General features: G+C 47.1%; 1 long non-coding RNA gene across 1 annotated transcript; it reads right to left on the minus strand.

Annotated features, from left to right (window-relative positions):
- Nucleotides 1-769: 769 nt before the first annotated feature.
- Nucleotides 770-3,870, minus strand: LOC133931745 (uncharacterized). The gene is made up of 3 exons (XR_009911925.1): nucleotides 3,763-3,870; nucleotides 2,281-2,361; nucleotides 770-2,185 (listed from the first exon to the last, which is right to left on the minus strand). It is a non-coding gene; the product is annotated as an uncharacterized LOC133931745 (long non-coding RNA).
- Nucleotides 3,871-8,281: the final 4,411 nt, after the last annotated feature.

Consider the following 8,281-nt stretch of genomic DNA (forward strand, 5'->3'; position numbering starts at 1 on the left):
GAGCGAGAGAAGAGCGACCCGTCTTCCCCGGGACTGGAGAAGATCAAGTTCACCTCATTATTAACCTACACGCCCCCTCTGACCTCTCCAGCACCCACCCACCAGGCAGCAACATGTGCATCTCATTGTGGGAGGACTCATTGGCCCCCCTCTACCCCCGGCCTGCCTCGGCTGGCTCGCGTGGAGATCCAGAGCTGATTTATGGGCCTAACAGATGGGTCCCCAGTGGCTCCGGATGCTTTGCAAACTGTGACACTTGAACAAGGGCTGGCACAAGTGCTTTTTGCATGATTTGCTGAGGAGGCAGAGTCCGGGTGATTTACGCCTCCTGTGTTTTTATTCAGACCGTGGGATGTCACCATTTCTAGAAAATGCGAAAAATTCAATGTTGAGTCGTGTTTTATGTCCCGAGTGAAGCAGCAGCTGAAATTCTGATATGAAAAAAGTCTCTCGGACATCACGTCTTTTATTGGACACACAAATCACTTGAGATAGTTTAACTAAACACTGTTTAAAAATATTACTCCTGCCGTCTTCTACAGGAACTAGAGTTTTTCAGTGAACCACGGAGTAGTAAAAGTTTAAGCTTTTGGAAACTTGTAATGTGCATAAAACCAAATTATAACCAGACCTGTGAATTCCCTTTTAAATCTTCATTTTCATTCCCCATTAATTGTGAAAAATGACAAGACAGTGATGCCTACATGTGTTGTCCTTTATTTTGTTTTGGTTGATGGACACAGTTTGAAATATTGTTAGTTTTCTCCAAGTGAATAGTTAAAAGTGTAAATGCATTTGATCCAGACTTTCGTGGGACAAACATGTACAGTGCAGGAAACTCATGTTTGTCTTTGGTTTTGTCATAATGAACTGCGCAGTATCATGAAAAATGGCCTTTAGATAAATACTTTTTTAAATTTGGGTGAAAATCTGAATCGAACTTCATCATGTTTTCATTTAATCCGACGTTCGTCACGGTTTTAAAACAAATACCCACCGAGTGTTTTCATGTTGACTGGAGAGGTGTTTCTCAAACTCACAACATGCTCGGCACCGGCGCACAACAGATGAGACACAAAACAGAAGGACAGAGGGCCGACAGTTCCGTGAAAGAATAAATATGCAAAAAAAGAACAAAACAGTGGAGGTACTGTACAAAACACACATACACACTCACATGCAGAGACAGACACACACACACACACACACAGAGTAGCATCGAAACAGATTTTCTCTCTCTTTTCCACTCTCTTTGTCATCCAGTCTCAGTGCTAGCGAGAGTGCTGGCATCCACTCCGGCTGGGAGATGTTCTAAGACCTGTTCTTACTTTGTGCCAGCTCTGCTATACCCTAGTGGGTGTGCGTTTAAGTTTCCCCATCTGCTTCTGTTCACATTATCTAGCTCCAGGGCAGGCACCTTGCCTAAAATACACACACGCTCACACACACACACACGCGCGCACGCACACACACCGACTCATACACACACACACACTCTCAGAGCTTCATCTTTGTGCTGATGACGCAGTTTTACAGTTGTGTGAAGCCCACACACACAGCATAGCAGGGGTGTATTTTTTTTATTTTTTTTTATCTCTACCTTCCTTTTCTTTCTTGACAGAACAGGCGAAATCAAGAGGAAGTGCCGGCCTCTGGAGAGTGGAGGCCGCTAACTTCCTCTGAGCGTTGTGATCACTGGCTGCTCATCTCTGGAGGTTAAATCAGTGGTGGAGCTCAAGAGGACGTGAGGGAGCAAGAACATCACTGGCAGGAGCCGCTGTGAACGAGGGGCCAGATTTCTCCCTTTTTGTCATTTAATACAAAAATACGCACTCAATCAAATTGTTATCCTTCGACACCGAGCTGTGACTTTTGAGGCGTGAGCAGTTGAAATAAAAACTGATTAATAAAGATCACTGATTACGAAATCGGGAAAATAAAGGAAGTTAGTAACAAGCCGAGGATCGGTGTCAACGCCCAAAGTGATTTGCCGTGTCACAGAAGGAAACTACCAAAGAGGCCGCCAGTGTCCTTCTCCCTCAGAGCCGCGCTCTCGCTCTTTCTCCGCTGTGACTCCTCCGTAAAGAAGCTGATTGAGCTGTCTGCTCCAGGGGTCAGAGGTCAAACCCATCCTGTCAGAAGCAGCCTGGTGCTGAGCCGCAGGGAGGGGTTAGGGGGCTGTGACCTGTTGATTGACCAAAGTATTATGGACTGGGAGGAGGGTGTGTGTGTGTGTGTGTGTGTGGGGGGGGGGGGGGGGGGATGCAGTGTGTGTCTAACCTGAGCTATGAAGGAAATCAGTGGCGACACGAGGTGACTCGGGGCGGCCGCGTGCTTTCCATCGCCACCTGACGTTCTCCTCTGAAACGAGAAGGTTGAAAAGCAGAGAGGAGAAAGGAGGGGGGGAGGGTGGGGGGGGGGGGTGTCCAGCAGGGGGGCCGTTCTTCCAGGAATATTTCAGTTCAAAGACTGAGTCAGACATCATTCAGAGCTATTTGAAAACACATCAGTGGAAGTTAAAAATAAAAAGGCCCAGTGAGGTACCTGGCACAATCACGCATCCGTTATGTAACACACACACACACACACACACACACACACACACACACACACACACACAAGATAAATCATTAAACGCCTCGGACCGTTTCTGGAAGCGCCGTCTCACCAACATTTATGCACGGGCGCCGTTTCCACCTCTGCTGACTGAACCTCGGGGGCAAAGTGCACGGAGCCCGGTGGAGAGTCAGTGACGAGGACCTCTCCTCTGTGAGAGAATGGAGACCCTGACTGCCAACGCAAGCTCCATCAAACAAACACTTACTTGCCTTCTCTCTTTTGTCTTTTTCTTTTTTTTTTAAAACAAGCGCCTCCACATGCTTAGTTTTCATGTTTTCCTTTAAAAAACCCTCGTCTGGGCCCCGAACGTTTCATGGCCGGTGAGATGTTGTGTGTATGCTTGTGTCTGCCTGCCTCCCCGCTCCCTCGTTGCTTTGTGTTTGCTTATCAGTTTGCCTTTACTTATTCATATCTGCGTTTTTGTGGCGCTCCTTTTCTTGCCTCTTGATATTTGTCAATATGGGCTTGACCCGAGCAGGCCAAGTCTCTCCTCTGAAGTGGGAGCCGGCAATGGCCTTGAAGACAGACCTTTAAATTAAACGAGGGAGAACACAGATTGTTGTATAATTCATCCGGACCCCCCGCTGAGAATCCTCTGTGCAGTCGTGTTACCGTCTAGATTAGAATTTCCTTTTGTTGCCGCCTGTTTGTGTAAAACACAATGTGGATCCTGCCAGGGCCCAGTAAATTACCTCTTTAAACATTCATCTGCCTTAACCAAGAGGAAGGGGGGGGGGGGTGGGGGAGAGAGAGAGGGAGCGGAGGCTAGAAAGGAAAAAACCTCTTGATTTCACATACAATGAATAAGTTAATAAAAAGATTTTTCCCCTCTCCTGTGCACGCGTTTCCCCCCCCCCCCTCCACACTTGAACTCATCCTTACCAAATCAAAAAGTAAGAGAGGGAGAGAGAGAGAGAGAAAAAAAGAAGAAGGGAGGGAGGAAGAAAGAAAGAGAAAGAACTAGAGTGAGACAGAGAATGTCTGCGTGTGCAAGAAGTACAACAACAACAAGAAAGAGGAGAGGAGTGAAGCCGATTGGAGAGGAGAGGGGAAGCAGCAGGAGAGAGAGGGAGAGAGAGAAAGAACCAGATGAGCTCTTGGAATGATGTGCCTCACAGTCCCCGCTTGCGTATCCCAAAATACCTGGTGCTGGAAATGTGAAAGCCAGGCGCACGACGGACGCCATTCCCCAGAGAGGCTCCGCTGGTATCATTAGCGAAGGGGAAACGGCGGCGGGCTCAAGTGGCGTACAAACTTCAGCAAAACGTCAAGCGAGAGAAATGTGCATGCATTGCGCCTCTTCCCCCCCCCCCCCCCCCCCCCTCTGCTCGTCTCTCTCCACCCCCCACCCCCCACCCCCTTTTCCCACTCTCCCTCTCTCTTTTTTCTTCCCTTTGTGTTGTGTTTCAGATGCGACGCCACTCTTCTACCAAATTAATATTTCTCAAAATAAAAGCCAGGACAACTTTAAACTAGCGAGGGGAAGAAAAGCGAGACGGGGTGAAGCGAGGGAGAGGGAGAGGGAGAGAGGGAGAGGGAGAGGGAGAGAGAGAGGCGGAATTTGGTGGAGTTCTCCATGCGCCCTGTGAAGTGGAGGCTCCGTCTTCCACGCGCCTCTCATTTTGAGGTCTGCGGTTTTGTCGTCTCTGTCTTGGAGTCAGCTCCATCGAGCTGATGAGGTCGTCACAACTGCTCGTGAAGAACGAGGGAACACAGCGAGCAGCCGCAGCAGGAGAAGAGACATTTACATTCAGTTTGTATCACAAGCCAAAAAAAAGTCCTCCTCGACCTGGACAAAGAGTTGTTACGTCACCGGACTCTTCAGCCATTTTGGGGACACACGTCTTAGACTCGCTTCCGGTTTCTCCCTGCTGCTTCGCTCGGCCAATGAACAGCCTCGTTACTCAACGGTCAGAAATATAAAAGTGCTCCTCCACTGTCATGTAGAAACACACAGAACAGTTGAGTCACTTGCACTTGCCTCTAAAGTGAGATCCCGGTTGGCTCTCTCCGTCGGGATGGCACGGCCGCAGTGCACGGCTGTAATCAAGGGGGGACAGCGAGCGGCCCTCCACGATTGGCTGCCGAACGGAGCCAAAGACGTCTCCTCTACGTGGTGCAGACTCCAGCAGACGTAATTACAAGTTAGATCTAAATAAACAAACAGCTGCTTCCCGACCGGCCCCTTCAGGAGCCGTTTGGCGGCGGCGGCGGCGGCGGCGGCTGCTGGAGACGTGCGCCCGCTTCTCTGCAGCACTCAGGCACAATCACAGGAGAATGCACACACACACACACACACACACACACACACACACACACACACACACACAGGCATGATCTATATAGGGTGCACTATGCAGACGGCACTACAACTAACCCTGTTATCATGCAAGACCTCACATGCACTGCATACCTCCTAATGACAACTCTAGTGGGAGGATAAACATACGTAGCCCATGCGTTCAGGCACACGTGTAATTTCTGCAGCGGCGGCCTATGGAGGAAGAAGAGAGGATTGTTTTTTTTTTTCTTCTGATGGCAAAAGGCGACGGCACAAATACGGAGAAGCCAGTGAAGCTAAACTAAGAATTAGCCCCTTTGTTTTAATTGGAGCATTTCAAAGTCGCTAACCAAAGCTAGCGAGTGGTGCTAAGCTTGGAGCGTGCATTGGGGCGAACAGGAAGGAAAAATACAGAAGTCAGGAAAAAGTTAGAAAGAGAACCGTGCTCTACGTTGCACAAAGGGAATTTCAACAGAGAAGCACCGTGCCACCTCCGCTGAACATATTTGTGGTTCAGCGCCACAAAAACCAGACGAGATACGAACCATGTGCCTCACTCCGGGGGAAATTACAGGCGGTGGACAATTTAATCTGTGTCCGCTGTGCACTTCAGTGAGTCTGCAGCCAGCGGATGACATGGGGTTAGATGGTCATTAACAGCTGCCTCTGTTTGAATTGGCTCAATACTTAAACAGCTGGAATCTGGGGTAATAAGATAAGTCAGCGTGTCATCTCCAAATATATAAAAACGCTCTCGAGATATGGGATGAGAAGTGCTGGTTTCTGTGTGTTAATCTAGAGAAAGAGAGATGTTGGATGATGAGAGTTAGGATTAATGGTGTTTCAATCAATACTAGTTTTCCACTCACATTTAAGTACTCGACTCCCTGATGGAAATAATATGGTTTTAATTTTAAAAAAAATTGAAGGTAACAGGTTTTAGTTCAATCTACCAAAAATATTTTAAAAACTACAATTTCAAAGGAGATCATGTATTTTTCCTTTTTTCCTATAACTGTTTCCTATTATTTGCTTTTTAATATTTGCATTTTGAACTTGTAAAGCAACTTGTGACTGTGTTTTGAAAGCTGCTGCATAAATTGAGTTTTTAGAGTTTATTGTTTCTAATGTCCTCAAAATCATGATACAGGCACATTTAAGTTCACGGTATTAACTAAGCAACAAATTGACAATGAGGTTACCTGATTGTTGTTGATAACAAACCCCACAGCCACACATCAATTAGCTCACTACAAGTCAGTCAGTCATCAGGGAGTCAGCCTGAATCAACAGTGTGTTGTGTCACGTCAACAGTTAAGAAAACAAAAGCCTTTGAAATGAGAATCACTATTCAAACAGTGCATTTAATACCAAGCGGACATGTGACCAATGGAAGCTGTCGGAGCAGCGGAGACACAACCTGGAGGAAGCTGCTGCGGCTCAGTTAGTCCAGATGCTTCCGCTGAAGCCCGGTGGAGACTCTCTTCGGGGAGATGGACGCTGCAGATGTGAATTCTTAACGCTGCCGTCGTCCAAGAAACTTTTCTCGGTGACATATCATTAGTTTGGCTAATCGGACGAAATGTGTTTATCGCAACGTGGCTGGATTTGATTGATTTCCCCCCGTGCTGCAGCTTCTGGTGAACTCATATTGTGCTCCTGTCGTTTTTCCAACTGAGTCAACAAGTATGTGAAGCCTCTGAGCATCCAAACACGTCAGATGCGTGTTTACGTGTCGGATTGTCGTGTACGGAGTTTATTTATCTTCTGACTCACAAAGAGCGGAGCAGAGTCATTTAGCAAAACGAGCCAGAGGCAACAAAATGACCACTCCGATAATTAGTTGAGCAAGGTTCCAAGCAATGATGACCAAATATACACGATTTCTTTTTGCAGGCAGAGTTCAAGGGTCGCTCCCCTTTTTCAGACTGTGTTACCTGGTCCCCTGCAGAAGCACTAGCCACTGACGCAGGCTCCAGAGCAGCTCATGTGCTGATAACACATTACATTTGAAGGTTTGCGTGCTTTGAAACAGCAGCGGGATGAGGTGTGGGAATCCAATCCATTAGATAAAGCCAACAGTAATAGGTATCCCGTATCAAAGGGATGTAGTTTAAACTGCAGGGGCTTTGGATGCGCTCATTGCTATTTTATTGTTTTTAAGTGGAGCTTTATGCACAGGAGGTGATATCAACACACTAACAAAACCCCTTTCAACACCATTGGGCTTTGCGTGACATCAAATGTGTCTATTAGCCAACCTCTTGACAAGCCACGGTGATTCATCTCGACTGTGCAGCTTGTGTGTGTCTGCGTGTGTGAGTGAGTGTGTGTTTTCATTCCAGATAGTGATTTAAATGTAGCTTAACAACAAACCAAACCAAATTTTGTACTGTTTTAACAACTCACTAGAAAAAGTGACTTTCAAAGTGTCTTTTCTTTCCTTCTTTCAAACTTGTCCCCAAATTTTCTGTTTTCCTTTTGAGCTGCGGAGAATTAAAAACAATAACAACAACAATAATAAAACAAAATATATAATTTCAACAAAAAATCCTGAAAGACGAAACCTAATTTCTTCCCTACAGGAATGGACTTGATACTGGCTCACTGCAATAAACCGTTCAGAGTGGATCTCTTTGTTAAAAAAATAAATTATAAAAGTTAACCGTCATATGCTGACAGCTCCTGACGCCTGGCGGCTAAACCCGATGCCGTTCTGAAAAACCAAAACAACGAGAGGCCCCGGAATCAAAGTCCCCTTCAGCTCAATCACTCTGGCTGCCTCTCGCAAACACTAATAATCACTTTCCTCCTTTTTCCCTTTTTTCTCCCTTGTGTGAAACATCACATTGTCTTTGATTGGGCTGTTTAAATGATTAGCACACCACCTCGGCAGAGACGGCTGGCAGTGGCGCCGGTGAGATGGGGAGCGCGGGGCCCCCCCGCTGGGCGCGCCGAGCCGCACGGTGCAGAGACGAGGCTCGGACCCCCTGTCACATCACAAGAAAGATGGCGTCCAATAAACACTCTGCATCGGCCACATCTCCTCTTGCACAGTTTGTCTCGCTTACCTACATGCTTTCACTTAGTATCTGTTCCCCGGAGGCTTGTCTTATGAAAGGGAGTCGGGGAGGGGAGGTTGTTCTGATTTGGAAGATGTCACCTGAACGCAGGTTTGTGTTGTTGTGTGGCGAGTGGCGCCGATGCAAATCTGGGTGCAAGGCATGACGCTACAAGTCCAAACTAAAAATAGAGCGGGATTTAATGTCCCTGTGTGCGTGGAGCTCAGTGCAACACAAGATTCTTTTCAAGGAGCTGATGCTCCTGCCAAACGCTTAATATCTCCTTCAGCAACAATCACTGCTAAGCACACACAAACAC

This window comes from Platichthys flesus, chromosome 20 (genome assembly GCF_949316205.1).
Source record: "Platichthys flesus chromosome 20, fPlaFle2.1, whole genome shotgun sequence".
In the NCBI taxonomy this organism is placed as follows: domain Eukaryota; kingdom Metazoa; phylum Chordata; class Actinopteri; order Pleuronectiformes; family Pleuronectidae; genus Platichthys; species Platichthys flesus.